General features: G+C 34.3%; 1 protein-coding gene and 1 long non-coding RNA gene across 3 annotated transcripts in view; one reads left to right on the forward strand and one right to left on the reverse strand.

Moving 5' to 3' along the window:
- Nucleotides 1-3094: 3094 nt before the first annotated feature.
- LOC127969791 (uncharacterized) lies at nucleotides 3095-5258 on the reverse strand. Its single transcript, XR_008156353.1, has 3 exons — nucleotides 5120-5258; nucleotides 4019-4104; nucleotides 3095-3784 (listed from the first exon to the last, which is right to left on the reverse strand). It is a non-coding gene; the product is annotated as an uncharacterized LOC127969791 (long non-coding RNA).
- A 436-nt stretch (nucleotides 5259-5694) lies between these two features.
- Nucleotides 5695-16801, forward strand: part of slc29a1a (solute carrier family 29 member 1a) — a 34370-nt gene continuing 23263 nt past the window's right edge. The window contains exons 1-2 of one of the 2 annotated variants that reach the window (XM_052572871.1): nucleotides 5695-5949; nucleotides 12550-12706. The gene's annotated coding sequence lies outside the window, so the exon portion shown is untranslated. The remainder of the gene's footprint in view (nucleotides 5950-12549; nucleotides 12707-16801) is intronic. The other variant, XM_052572872.1, reaches the window with a different exon arrangement.

Genomic DNA, 16801 nt, shown 5'->3' on the forward strand with positions numbered 1-16801 from the left:
CACCCAATGAAACGAGAGCTTCGGGGAAAAAAAACTATTTAAAAAAAAAACCCTTGATAAAGATTGATTTTAAAAGTGTTCGTGCCTGAGGGTTAAAAAAAAAAACTGTGATTTAAAATACCGGTAATATCGGGGAATCATGTGATATCCAGGTCTAAGAAATAGTGAAAAAGGTATTTATGTTCAGCTCTAAATATTAACATTTTAGGCACACGACGTTGCTCTTTATGAGTTAAAACGCTACATAATGATTTTCAAAATCTCAAACTGTTGAGAAAGTCAAACTAGCTGAAAACAAAACGAACAGCCCACCAAAAGCATTTCACACTAGTGTGTAAAAGTGAAAGCAAAGAGTGAAACCCTTCAGAGGGATACTGTAGGGAGCTGTGCTTACAATTCAGTCTCACACACTAAATCAAACTTTAATGCATGTCTTTATTGCCAGCAAACAACTACTGATTCTGATCCTCATCTTCAAGAATGTCAATAAGCAATTCCTGTTCAGAAAACTGTTGCAGGAAAAAAATTATCTGATATTAGACTTGTGCTGTAAATCAATAAAACTAAAATCAATGTGAATTGATGTTCAAAACCCAATCCAACACATTTCCAGGTAAAACAGGATATTTAAATAGCCTACACTAAATGAAGGGTGGAAATTTACTGGATCACGAAGAGCAAGATTTTGCTAAAAGACTAAAGATTTTTATTTTATTTACTTTCCTGTGAATGATTCATCAGTGCATGTTATTCAAAAAATAATGTGCACTGATGAATCATTAACAGGAAAGTTAATTCAGAAAGTAAACTTGGGTAAATATTGACTTCATACTAAATTAATAATAAATAACAGTGAATTAATTAACACAAGTATAGTTTTTGAGCCTGGTATCTCCTATATATATATATATATATATATATATATATATATATATATATATATATATATATATATATATATATATATAGGAGATACCAGGCTCAAAAACTATACTATGCTCAAAAACTATATATATATATAAAATATCAATACAATTATGCTAATTAAATTACTATTATTAAATATGATATTATGTTATAATTGTTTTTGAAATCTGTACATGTAGGTTAATAATAATTTGTAACAATGTATGGATTTTTATAATAAATAAATAATAATAAATAATAACAGTGTGTGTATATAAGTATATGTGCGCACACACACACAATAATAACACACAACAGTATTACACATAGAATTTTAGATTTTATATTAATTATATATATTCGTTTCCAGTTCATGTACATTAACTTAATATTTTACTTGATAATTTATCATATATTATACTTATATTATTAATAACACTATTTATTGTATGTAATTTTATATATTACATATATGTTAATAATTAATAGCTAATCAACATCCTAAAAACTTTATTATTAGTATAAAATATTTGTTCTATATATAATTTTACTTCATGCTAATTTACTTAATGATACTAATAATAATAATAAATAGAAATAATAAATATATTAAAATAGAAATAAATAATACATTCATAAAAAAAATTATGATCCTTAAAACGGCTTAAATTTTCTTAAAATAATAATAATAATAATAATTTAAATAAAAATGTGACGCGTATGCATGAAATTCAGCCATAAAATCTGTAAGTGTAAACATGTTATTGATTTTATTCCAGTTCTGTATGACAATAAAAAAGGGTAATTTATTAAATAAGGCTGTCTGAAATGTTAACGAGAGCATTTCACACCTCACCTTTGGTTTGAGTTCTTGAACGTCTGCGACAGTCTTCCTTCTCTGACTCTGCAAGCTCAAGTAATTCTGGGTCTTTGTCTGAAATGAGATACAGATGCAAATGAAACACAATCCTTCAAAGCTTTTCATTTCCAGCACACCTTTCCCACTTAACTACCTTTCAACGAGTCTCCAGCGTGTCCTCCAAGTCCATCTGTTTCTCCTCTAGGTCTATGATCTTCTGGACCGAAGGCCCAAGCACACAGAGGTAAGTTCTTTTCATTTTCACCTCCTCATCCTCCAGCGTTGAAGGACTGCAAGCATGTGTTACTGCAGTTCCTTCTTCTTCAGATAGTCTTGTTGAAGATCTCCTCCACAGACAGTATTTTAGTGACCATCACAGTATGGGATTTATGAAAGGTTTGTTGAGCATGTGGAAATGTGCTGTAAACAGTCCTGTGAATAGCTGTACATCTGCATATTGACCCTCTTGTGATTGTCCTGAACAACCAAACCACAGCCATCGCCACTCTAGTGCTGTATTTAAAGTGAGCACTTGAAGGCAAATAAAGGCATTTACCATATAAACAGGCTTCCAACCAACTTTATTGCTTCCTACAGTTGACATATGAACCACAACATTCATTTTAAATTAAATTAAATTAAATTAAATATGTATTTATTTCAGAAACATACCAATGGAGTTTTTTTTATCAAATATAAAATACTTTAATGATTATTATTTTTGTAATTTACAGTATGGTAACGTAAACGCTTTTGATATAAACAATAGATTTTAAAGAATAGGGTATTTTCTGTGTTATTTTAAGGTTAACATCATACATTTTATTTTATTTATTATATTTTTATGTACATTTTTAGGTATATTATATAATAACAATTTATTAATATAACATTTTAAAATCTGAAAGTCAATCATATTTGTAAAATAACCTCATTAAAAAGTATTTGTTTATAATGTAGGAATACTAGAATAAATTCCAAAAGGTGTAAAATCAAGACAAAATGCACAACCAAAAGATAGTAAAACCTGAAACCTGTAGATGGTAATATTGTCAAACATATTTATTAAAAGTTAGAAAATCTATTTCTATTATTTTTAAGTGAATGCATATTATATAAACAATATACTGATCGATTTTTTTTTTAAACCAAGGACATCTTCTGTTTATAATAAGATTTCATAATAAAAAAATGTATTAGAATAAATTCCCATTTAAAACAAAGCAAAAATGCACATTATCCAGAGACACTATCACAGGAAACCAATAGATGGCAGTATTGCTAAAGTATAGAATGTGTACAAAAGTTTACACAGGAAGATAAATCAGTTAAATGTTTTATTTTCGAGGTCAAAGAACAGGAATATGCACAATGACAAACAGAATGGCAAAAGTGTTTCTATCATGGACGTCTTTATAGTTTTCTCATGAGTGATTTGTTACACAATTACATTGTTTTCTGTTTTTTTCAATGTTAAGGCATATGCATAATAATCCAGACACTGCAGATTTCCATCAGAGAGCACTAGGCCAGAATAAACATCTCCAACTTAACAAAGACTACTTTATTTATTTACTTATGAAAACATGTAAACAAACTAATGTTGATTTGTCCTCATAACTCATACACTTGAGACTTAAACACAGATTACAGACTCGCTCTTCAACAAATAGAGGTTTGCACATTCATCACACATCTGCATTTTATTGCAAATAAAAAAAAAACTTTTTATATGTTATTAAAACACTTTTAACAAAAATGATATACTTTGTTCATTTTTGCAACCCAATAAATGGATCTAAAATGGTTAATCTATCAGTTGTTTGCATCTGAACTGATTTAAGGAGGAACATTTTGTTACAGATCTTATTCTTGCATTATTTAAAAGGTTTTGTGAACATGTTACAATCCAATACAGAGCCTGCAGGTGGTCTAATTCTTGCTAGGGGCCATTGGCTTTAGAGGAGATTTGACATTCTGTGGCTCTGGGACCCACGAGGGGGAGAAAGGTTTAATCTCCTGCAAAGTCAGGCTTATTATTTAAAGGAATTATGAATCTATATGGGTCATACATCATGGTTCAAAGATCAAAGGCTTGGGAGTGAACAATATCACAATATCACATCCAAATTTTGTTGGCACATTATACGACAAATACTGAAATTCCAGAGCTCAGTGTTATTGTTGTTGAGTTGAGGAGGAAGAAAACTCAATCTGTAAATGTAATTAAGAAACTGTCTTAACTACTCATACCCTTTTATGCCTCTGAACGAACAGACTCACAGGATACAGCAGCTGGAAACCCCTGCCAGAGAAGTTTGCCATATGTCAAGATGAAACTGAAAGACAATAAGTGCTTGTTCATTTATTACACAGATGCAGTCCAGTTGCCATTGTCTTTGGCTCTGATTACTTCAGTTTCATAATTCCTTTGTGTACATACACCCACCCACAAACATCTGAGAACAAGCCCTGAGAATATAAAGGATGTATTTAGATTTACCAGTGACCAGAAACACATTTTTGGTTTGGTTGAAAAAGTTTTAGAAAGCTCTAGTTTATACAAAATGTATAAAAATGTGTTATTATGTTAGATAGGGCACCTAAAATGTTTACTATATGTTATTGTTGTTAAGGAATACATTTATGCATGATGGACAGGCTTATATGGTCAAGCCATATTTAGCGAATCAATTTCATGAGGTTATCTGAATGGAACATTTCTACATTATTATTATTATTATTATAATTATTTACATTTGTACATTATATTGTGTGAACTGCAAAAAAAAAGGTGTTTAAAAATGATTTCTCAATCACAGCACGGAAACACATATTTATGTACAATGAATAAAAAAAAACATGTCTGTTTTAATAAATGTACATTTCATACTTAATATATATCTTAATATTTTGTTAATGTATATTATTTTATATATTGATGAATACATTTTATGAAAATAATAACAAGAATGTATAAAACCTAATTTCAAACACTGGAAAACATAACGTATATTATTTGTATAATATGTTTCAATAATTAATTTAAATTTAAATGTTTCCTTTTAAATTATGTTAATCATATATAATTGGCTGAAAGATACAAAGGTCAAACATATGAGCCAAAAACATATGACAATGAAAAAATTTGACTTTACTATTAAGTGTGATCCATTAAGTATCATACACAGGCTTAACGTCTTGTATCATATATCATTGAAAAGGTAGCTAGCAGCATAAAACCAGCATATTTGTTTCATGTATACAGTCCAAACAATACCAGTACATGTAAACGGCATACAGCTTTTGGTTCCCAATTTGGTTTGTCCCTTCAATAAACATTTGTAAACTCACCTATATTTATATAGAGCAACTGTTCTCGATTCAAACGAGCTCAAGCAAAACATATCACAACGCATAGTTCTTGAGAAAATGCACACAGAGTGACTTGCTGCATGCTGCTTTGCTAAAGATAAAGTATATCCGGGACCTGACGCCGGTACGTTCAACCAATAGGAATCTGAGTTATGATGCATGGGTTTAGCGGGCAGAGACGATGACCAATCACGGACTGTTTCATAGCGGGAGCGCGCTTGGATTGATCCCTTGGATTGACAGCTCTAGCATTTACTATTTGCCACGGAATTTCACTATATATATATATATATATATTTACACATGCAGATACTTCGTATGTTCATGTTTTCGAGTGATTATTGTCCTGTATGCAGGATTTGTATTTTTATTTGTTTGTTTTCCCACAAAACTATTTTGATTGGCTTGACCATCCGTCATTCTGAAGTCCATTCAAAGCCTCTGCAATGACACACAGTTTGTTAGAGATTATGTAATATGTTACATTTGTCTCTTTAAGGGCCCCAAAAAAGTGTCACTTGTAGGCTAATGACGTGGCTCTGACGATTTTATCCCAAAAGGATAACGGTGTAAGTACGGGTCGCTTAACCAGCTGAAATCTACCGACTGAGAGCCATTGATTCAGAGGAATTTAAAACAACTTGACGCTGCGTAACGAGCACGAATTACATTCATTATGAATGAGTCCAGAGCTGTGACCGCGGTGAAAGATTCACAGAAAACAATCCGCAAACTCTGACCAATGACATGCAGGACACGCAGGAGAACGCTTCGGGAAACGCCCAAAACCACTGGCCAAGTTTATGAATGTAAGTAAGTACATCTGCAACACTCGTTCGTCAATAATGAGAGCTGACAGAGTAATCCAGCGGAATGCAGCAGGCGTTCAGACTCACTGCGTCACATCACGGGAATGAAATGCTAGAGTACTGCGTGCGTGAGTGCACAGTGTGTACTGCCTAGCATTTTAGAGTTATATATTCCTTTGATTGAAACGATAAAAAAAATCCATAATTTAAATATTATTTCTTTCTCGCTCTCTTCTGATTTCAACTATGTATTTAATTTACAATATTATTTATAAACATCATGCATATAAAATATGGGTATACTATATATATATAATCTAGTTTATAGTTATTGAAAATATAATTATATTTAAATTAATTATTTTTAAATAATTTTATTTTATATATTTTTATATATCTTAAAAATAAATGTATGAACATATGCATATAAAATATTAATTACATATTTGATTAATTATTAATTCATTTTAATTTATTTTAAATTATGTTTCTAAATAAATCATTAAAACCACACATACACACACAAACACACACACACACAAACACACAAACACAGACACACACACACACACACACACACACACATATATGTATATATATATAATTATAATGTACAGTGTATTAATAATAAAAATATAATTATATTAAAATTATTGAATTATGTTTAACTATTTTAATTTGTATTATTGCATTCAATATTATGAATTAAATTATAGTACCATTTAATTTGTCATACTATTTATTCTATTTATAATATTAGAATTTATAGTTGCATTTCCAAATATTTTCAAACAATATTTTTTAAATACAAAATGACATATATGAATGAATAAAAAACAATATGATTCTTTATTATAAAAAAATAATTATTAATTCCTTTAATCCATTTGTTTAATTATAAATTATAAATATAAATTATTTCAATATAAATTCATTATAAATTACTAATACTAATATTTAATTATTCACTTAATTATTAATGTATAAATTACATAAAGATTCACAATAAGTAACAGTAGTGTTCTGTCAACTTTTGAAGAAATTAACTGACCCAACAAGTACACTTGACAGCTGAGTTTTGAGAAATTTGTACGCAGCCCACATGCTATTTCAGATCAAACCTCCACAGGCGATCTTGTGAGGAAATCAAAAAGAAATCAAAACATATCATATCATGGTAAAAAAAAAAAAAAAAATGTGTAGCCTGAATGCACTGTAAGTCACTTCGGATAAAAGCATCTGCATAAATGTAAATGTATATATCATGCAGATTCATCTTTAAAGTCCCATTAATATGTCGTTAAGTGCAGTCCAAGAAGCTCAAAATCAGCGTATTCAAATGCAAAGCAACGACACTGATATTAGCATAGCAAGGTTGACTGGTGCTAGAGAACGTGACCTTGGATGCCCCAGATGGGTGTCTTAAATGTGTGCTACTCCTAAACTGTGCACAATCTGTTCCCTCCTGTCAGTTCTGAACGTAGCCAACTTCTCACAGACAAGCAGTTCTGTATTCTGCACTCACAAAATCCTTAGAATATACTGCACATTGTCATTTTCATTTTATTTTTTCATGCATCTTTGCGGTTTTGGTTGTGTGCTAATACTGATATTAAATTGTCAATCAGCTGTGTGCATTGTCTGCTGTAGCTCTGTTGCAGTGATTCAAACCAGTGTGTTTAGAAACCGGTCCCATCTAGTACGATATAAATTACATTCTTTACCATTACATTTTCCCACCCATATTTTCAGAGACCCACCCAAACATAAATTCTGCATACGCCCCAGAGGTTACGACGTGTAACACACGATAATCTTCCAGCCTCAGAAGGAATGACAGGCCATTGGCAATAAGTTAAACAAATTAGCCAGACATTCTTAACCTCTCCTGACCTCACAGTTACCCCGCTCCACCCAGTGCACTTTGTTGTGTGAGTGTTGACCCGTGTCCTCCATGGGCCCGAGCCAGGAGACCCCATGGCTGAGAGGAATTAATCAGCTCGAGGAACAGGCCTGAGGTTAAACCCTGCAAATATTTGATGAATGATGGTAATGTAATTCACATTTCACTCTCTGTAGGATAATAAACTCAGATATGTTTTGATGGATAAACCAGGCATGTGGAAAAATGAGGTTCAAATAAACAGAGGAGAGAAAGCTTCATATCTGAAAGTTTGCTGTTGGAAAGTTCAACGCTCAGATTTCAGTCAAATCTCTCCATCCATCCATCCATCCATCCATATATCCATCCATCCATCCATCCATATATCCATCCATCCATATATCCATCCATCCATCCATCCATCTATCCGTCTATCTATCTATCTATCCGTCTATTCTATCCATCCATCCATATATCCATCCATCCAACCATCCATCCATCCATCTATCCATCCATCCATCCATATATCCATCCATCCATCCATCTATCCGTCTATTCTATCCATCCATCCATATATCCATCCATCCATCCATATATCCATCCAACCATCCATCCATCCATCCATCCATCTATCCATCCATCCATCCATCCATCCATCCATATATCCATCCATCCATCCATCCATCTATCCGTCTATCTATCCATCCATCCATATATCCATATATCCATCCATCCATCCATCTATCCATCCATCCATCCATATATCCATCCAACCATCCATCCATCCATCCATCCATCTATCCGTCTATCTATCTATCCATCCATATATCCATCCATCTATCCATCCATCCATCCATCTATCCATCCATCCATCTATCCATCCATATATCCATCCATCCATCCATATATCCATCCATCTATCCATCCATCCATCCATATATCCATCCATCTATCCATCCATCCATCTATCCATCCATCCATCCATCCATCCATCCATCCATCCATCCATCTATCCATCCATATATCCATCCATATATCCATCCATCCATCCATCCATCCATCCATCCATCCATCCATCTATCTATCTATCTATCTATCTATCTATCTATCTATCTATCTATCTATCTATCTATCTATCTATCTATCTATCTATCTGTCTATCTATCTATCTAAATGTCCATCCATCTTAATGTCATTCTATCTATCATCCATCCATCCATCCAACCACCCACCCACCCACCCATTTATCTATCTATCTATCTATCTATCTATCTATCTATCTATCTATCTATCTATCTATCTATCTATCTATCTATCTATCTATCTATCTATCTATCATCCATCCATCCATCCATCCATCTATCTATCTATCTATCTATCTATCTAAATGTCATTCTATCTATCTATCTATCTATCTATCTATCTATCTATCTATCTATCTATCTATCTATCCATCATCCATCCATCCATCCATCCATCCATCCATCCATCCATCCATCTATCTATCTATCTATCTATCTATCTATCTATCTATCTATCTATCTATCTATCTATCTATCTATCTATCTATCTATCTATCTATCTATCTATCTATCTATCTATCTAAATGTCCATCCATCTTCCTTCATTGGTGACGCGCAACTTCGCTGGAAAAATTATTCCATATCGGATGCCCATGGCTTTAAGTTTTTGCTTCACCTCGTAGAATTTTCTTCTATTCAGATGCGTTTCTCTGGCGATATCCTGAACAAACGTTACTTCGCGTTCGTCATATTTTACCTTGCCTGTGTCCCGCACGACTTGCAGCACTTTGTCTTTATCCTTAGAATTCAAGAAGCGCATAATGAGTATTCTGGGAGCGTTCCGATCTCGGCGGTCCTGTAAGCGGTGAGCTCTTTCAATGATTATCGGGTTGGCAAAAGACTCTGGTCCCAGTACCTCAGGCAGCCATCTCTCAAGGAAACCCACCGTATCTGAGCCCTCAGCACCTTCAGGGACAACGAGACGCACATTATTACGACGACTTCGATTTTCCTGGTCTTCCAATTTAACTCCAAGAAGTTTCACCTGTTGCTGAAGAGTGTCTACGGTATTTTGCAAAACGGACACCTGGTCTTCTGTATCGCTGATGCAGTGTTCCGCGTTTGACAGTCTGTCAGAAAATTCCTTAACTTCTTGTTTAACCTCCTGTATGGCTGAGAGGATTCCTGTAAATTGAACTGAAAAGTCTTCTCTCATGCTTGTAATTGCACTCATAATGTTGCTCTCCTGATTTTTATCAGTAAGCCTATTTGTGCTGACTTCTTTATCCTCAGGCACCATGTTAGCATGAGGATTAGCAGGCTCGGCATTGGATTTGTCTTGATTTCCATGTTTTTTCTCTGTTGTTCGCGATGTCATTTTGTAGTGGATTTGTTTACAGTGACCTAACGTATATGTATTTTTCAGTTTCAGAACGATGTGAGGCTGTTTAAGAATGGAATTGCCGCATGCTGTGAGAGCTATCTATCATCTATCCATCCATCCATCCATCTATCTATTTAAATGTCTATCTATCTATCTATCATCCATCCATCCATCCATCCATCCATCATCCATCCATCCATCCATCCATCCATCCATCTATCTATCTATCTATCATCCATCCATCCATCCATCCATCCATCCATCTATCTATTTAAATGTCTATCTATCTATCTATCTATCTATCTATCTATCTATCTATCTATCTATCCATCCATCCATCCATCCATCCATCCATCTATCTATTTAAATGTCTATCTATCTATCTATCTATCTATCTATCTATCTATCTATCTATCTATCTATCTATCTATCTATCTATCTATCTATCTATCTATCTATCTAAATGTCCATCCATCTAAATGTCATTCTATCTATCTATCTATCTATCTATCTATCTATCTATCTATCTATCTATCTATCTATCTATCTATCTATCTATCTATCTATCTATCTATCTATCTATCTATCTATCACATTCAGAAAATCTCACTGATGCTGGTTCTCACTCAGACCTGATGTAGTGTTTGTGGTTATTTAAGGCCCTGAAAGCTGACAAATACACTTCCTTCACAAGATAAAATTAGCTTTATGTTATAACGCAGTTTACAGAAAAATCCCCACACATGGAGGGCTACCTGCTGTTTGATTCCCATCACTCACTGTGACATTAGCTGGGGGTCATGAAAACATACGTGACAGAGGGAAGACTACAGAGCACCTCAGAGTTCAGAAGTGAGGAAAGCCAGCGTGTGGAGGAAGAACTGAAATACTGCGGACTCCACAAGTGGGAAAACATCCGAAATATCCAGCGGAGACTCTAGAGCAGTGAGCAGAGGAACGGAAGAACAGATGTAAAAACATCTTCATCCCTTCTATAACTATAGCATCAGGAAAACCCCTGACTATGTTAAATAAACACTACAGTTTGGTTCACTTTCAACATATGGACACAATAAGAAAAAACACCAGAAGAATCAGACAACAAAGCCAGCTTATGCTCGAGTGTGAGAAAGACCGGAGAACTGCCTGAAGACACTCGTGTACCTGCGTCTATAGGGTCACTTGGTCAGTAATATATAGAATTACAAGAACAGAGAGTTTGTGGAAATAGTAAAAGAGGCCCATTATGTGAAACACATGATGTTGAACCTCATGATGTTTAACCCTTTAGAAAGCGTTTTTTACCAATTTCCATACACAAAAACCTTCTCAATACCACACAGCATTTTTTTAGCAACATTATATTAAATAACAGTTATATAAATCAGTAGACATTACATTTATTTCAATAAATGTGCAACAGTCATTCAATAAAAGACTTGTAATCCCATCCCTAAATGTTTAATTTAGTTAAAACATTTATAATATCAATATTTTCTATTATTTTAATGCATTAAATAGCTATAATAAATAGGTACACATTTATTACAGAAATTAATTGTGGCCCAAAATATTTAACATTTTCTAAAATGTAGCACCTCATTAGAACACATTTTATTCTCCTGTGTTTTTATATTTCTCATAATGCACTTAAAAAGTGTTTTTGTTCTTGAGGTTGATTCTTCGTTATAGTTGTTCAGTGGGGTTTCGTTTTGATCCCAGGTTATAAGGTGGGATCTCTTTTTCGTGGTCAGTTAGAGGGTTAAGAATCCCTAGCATCCCACAACCATTTAAACCACGTCCAGATGCTCCCTATCTGCAAGATTTTCCAAAGTGTTGTTTAAGGTTTTGAAGAACAGTCGACACACTGTGTCCAGTCATGAGGTCAAGAGCAAGCTTGTGAACAAAAGTTTGTAATACTTTCCAAAGTTTGTCGAGGTCGTGTTTCTCAAATCATCTGGAGTGCCAACCGTGCGGATATGGTTGCTAGTCAGGTGGAATATAAACAGATTTATTTAATAAAAAATAATAATTATTGCTATAATTGGTGAGAAATTAGACTAAGGTGATGTTTACGGCTTTGGCAAGCAAGCTTAACTACAAAAATGGCATGTGCTTTTCATCTTGAACATGACGTAGCTGAACTTTTATCTGTGCTTCTCAATCTCTTAAACTATGTTTGTGTTCTTTTTATGCGATTTGTAATGATGATTATTCAGGAGGGTTGCCGAGAAAATACATGAAAAGATGTTTTGAGACATTGCATTTAATGTTATGTACACTTAGACCTTTCAAACCTATTCTGACTCCAGACACTGACTCATATCATTGGCCGGAACTTGCACAACCTCCATCTGCAGTGAACGTAACTTTACAGGCATCTTCACTATGCCAGCACAGATGAAATCAGAGCCATAACAAACCAGTGGCAGCTCTCACGTACACAGCCAGAGACACACACGAGTTCAGGTAAGAAAACGTGACATGGTGCTCATTGGACTAAATAAACATTTAACTTAAGCTTCTCAGCGTTCATGGAATTTTAGATATTGCGTATTAGATTTTATGTAAGTTTCCTTGTATTTTGTAAATGATCTAGTTGAATGTCATTCTTATTTCGGGCTATTTTCAAAGGCCAGTGTTCATATGTTTCCAGCACTAAATGTAGCGTGAAGAATGTTCGATAATTCTGAACATGTCGAGGTCTGGTGGGTTTAGATGGAGGGTCATAAGACTAACCTTATAAGACTCCGGCTATTGCGTTTCTGGTCTGGAGAGTAAAAGTCATGTGATGTATTGACTTTAGACTTAAAGTCATTGGTGTTGTTATTCTAGCTGTTTGTGACTAATTTGCAATTTGGTTCTGTATGTGATTTTTCTGCTGATGTTGTATTTCTACCACTTTACCTCTCCATTTTTGTCTCATCCATACTACATCAGAACTCAAAACAAAACTTCCTTTCCCATTTCTGTGCTCAAGCTGCATAGAGGAGAGCAGTTATGAAGCTTTAGTTTTGGCCTTTCTGTGTCAATGTTATTCAAGGAATGAAAACTAGAAGAGAACGTGTTTGGACATGGTTGTATAAACCAGCAGTATTTGTGTTTTTGTTTTTAACATTTTTTTTTATCAGTGTGTGCAACTTGCAAGGAGTAGTTCACAACAGAATTAAGCTGGTTGAAAATGTATTCACTTGTCAGGAGTTTGTTACTTCAGATTTGGAGAAATATATCATTGTCTTCATCATGCCGTCAGAATGAGAGTCCAAACAGCTGATAAAACATCACAATAATCCATACCACTCCAGTCCATTTGTTAATTTATTGTAAAAAAATATATAATCCACAATATTTCTTTCTCCAGTGAAAAAGTTGTCTCATCTGAATGAGGAGAGAGATATGCAGAGATTATATATATAAATTTTGATGTAGGTCGAGAATCGTATGGACTCATAAGCAATGATTTACATTTACATTTATTCATTTACCAGACGTTTTTGTCCAAAGCGACTTACAGATGAGGACAGTGGAGCCAATCAAAAACAACAAAAAGAGCAATTATATATAAGTGCTATAACAAGTCTCAGTTATGTTAACACAGTACACGTAGCATGGGATTTTAAATAATAAATAAAAAAAAAAACAGAATAAAAAAGAATAGAGCAAGCTAGAGTTAGAGATCTTTACACATACATACACACATACAATTGCATAATAAATTAAAAGAAAATAGAATACAAAAAGATTAGAAAGGTAGTTAGATTTTTTTTAAAGAATATAATTAGAATAGTGAGTGTTAAAGTTAGAGGGTAAAATAAAGATGGAAGAGATGTGTTTTAAGCCGATTCTTGAAGATGGCTAAGGACTCAGCTGCTCGGATTGAGTTGGGAAGGTCATTCCACCAGGAGGGAACATTTCATTTAAAAGTCAGTAAAAGTGACTTTGTGCTTCTTTGGGATGGCACAATCAAGCGACTTTCACTTGCAGAACGCAAGCTTCTAGAGGCGCATAAGTCTGAAGTAATGAATTTTGGTAAATGGGTGCAGAGCCATTGGTAGTTTTGTAGGCAAACATCAATGCCTTGAATTTTATGCGAGCAGCTATTGGAAGCCAGTGCAAATTGATAAACAGAGGTGTGACATGTATTCTTTTTGGCTCATTAAGAATTAATCTTGCTGCCGCGTTCTGGATTAATTGTAAAGGTTTGATAGAAAAAATTGTTTAAAGGGGGTGAAATGCTCGTTTTCACTCAATATCCTGTTAATCATGAGTACCTATAGAGTAGTACTGCATCCTTCATAACTCCAAAAAGTCTTTAGTTTTATTATATTCATAAGAGAAAGATAGTCTGTACCGATTTTTCCCGGAAAAACACGACCGGTTGGAGGCGTGACGTGTGGGCGGAGCTAAAGAATCACGAGCACGAGTAGGCTTTTGCGTTGAGAGCGTTTGGAAGCTGTGACATTACCGTGAGGGAAAAACCATCATCCAGAACAAACCATGACTAACAGTCAGATTCAGCCGTTTATTTATGATCCAGAATCAGATCCAGAGGCTGAAATTTAACAAGAGCAGCATCAGCAATGACGTCTCTATGTGGTATGTATTGAAACTGTATAGATTTGCTTAGCGGTTTTGGAAAATGACTAAGTTCCACTTTGTCGTCTTTTTTTTTTTTTTTTTTTCTAAGCTGTACATGTGGAAAGTCAGTTTGATGACAACATCGCATGTTGTTTACTTGATGTGCTTACGCGCCGATAGCTAAGTTAACAACACAGAGATATTTGAAGCAGTTTTACTCACCGCCTGCGGTTCCAACACACGATCGTGACCCTTTTTCGTTGGGACTGCATTATCCTTAAGAAATAAACGATGTGCAAATCCGGCGTCAAACTGGGCCTTGTTTGTAAAACAAGCATCTTCGAAATGCAGGGAACAAACACAAACACTTGCACAACTCCGTTGATGCTCTGTAAAAATAAACTCCGTCCACTGGTCCCTTAATGCTGTTTTATTTTTTGGTAATCTGTGCAGGGTTGTCTTGCCCTGGCAACCAAAAACACACTCCTTTTGTGACACTTCGCGACGCTCTCGCTCTGATCAGTAACGTCACACAGAGCCATACTCGAAAAAAACTTTCCGAAACTTGTGACAAACCGGAAGGAGTATTTTTGGAACAGAAATACTCCTTCAAACGTACAACTTAATTTTTGAAACTTTGTCTATGTTTAGCATGGGAATCCAACTCTTTAACAGTGTAAAAAACTCAGTATGCATGAAATAGCATTTCATCCCCCCTTTAAAGTTAAAATGCCCTAATAATGGATTTGTTTCTTGCAAACGTACAGCCTTTGGATCTGCAAGATGTTAACTGATGGACTTGGGTGGTGCGGATTATTGTGATGTTTTTATCAGCTGTTTGGACTCTCATTCTGATGGCACCCATTCACTGCAGAGCATCAATTGGTGAGACAGTAATGGAATGCTTCATTTCTACAAATATGTTTGCATGAAGAAACAAACTCACATTTTAGATTAGAGTAAATTGTCAGCAAATTTAAATTTTAGGGAATACAATATCTGGATGTCTGATTTCAGATTTTATCAGATGGTCCTGTAGGTTTGTAGGACGATCTGTTGTCTGCTGGTTTCCTTAGGCTCTCTTAGACCCATTCCATAGCAATATGGAACACAAAAGTCACATGGAACATGGGTCATTGGGTCGATTGAACCAGGTTTCCTCTTGTTGTTGTCTTTGCCCGCTGTGCCTAATGTGATAGTTGGACGAGGACAATGGGACATGTTTTGAGTGGATGTCAGGATACTCCTCCCTCAAAAGCTTCGGCAGGAAGACCCTTTTCGTGCCTTTAAATAACAAATGACCCGCTCTTTGCGTGCTTTCTCATAATGCTAGTGCTGTGAAATCTGGCAGTTTTACTAATTTTGAATGTGAAAACACATCTTGACAATGCTTTCGTTCCTGCTATTTTCTTTTGTAATGACACTCTGGATTCAATCAGGTTTTCTAAACACCTGTCTAGGACTATTAGTCAAATCACATTTCAATGCAAGTGAATGCAAAATAACTTATATTTTGTAGTTTCAAGCTACAAATTAAATCTGTGGTACAAAAAGTACCAAACACCATAATACAAATCGGAATAACTATAAACATGGCATTTCAACAATTATAGCATACATACACTCTTAAAAATGAAGGTTCTCAATTGGAATTGATGGTTCCACGTAGAACCTTTAACATCCATAGAACATTTCCACTGCACAAAAGGTTCTTTATAGTGGAACAATTATGTTTAAATTAAAATAATTATTTATTAATACTTTTTTTTTTTTTTTTTTAAGAACTGTTTGCTAAAAGGCTGTTCGGGGACCCCAGCCGAACCCCTTCGGCCTACATTATTCACTTGAAGTACCCCTTGAGATTTTACTTAAATATTTCAATAATTTAATGCCATATCTGCATGTAAAAAAAAAAAAAAACTTAAAGACAAGAGTGACCAACTCTATATTCATTCTGTGTCCTCTTAAGGTGTACATTTATTACTT

The sequence above is a fragment of the Carassius gibelio genome, chromosome B13, assembly GCF_023724105.1.
Source record: "Carassius gibelio isolate Cgi1373 ecotype wild population from Czech Republic chromosome B13, carGib1.2-hapl.c, whole genome shotgun sequence".
Taxonomy (NCBI): domain Eukaryota; kingdom Metazoa; phylum Chordata; class Actinopteri; order Cypriniformes; family Cyprinidae; genus Carassius; species Carassius gibelio.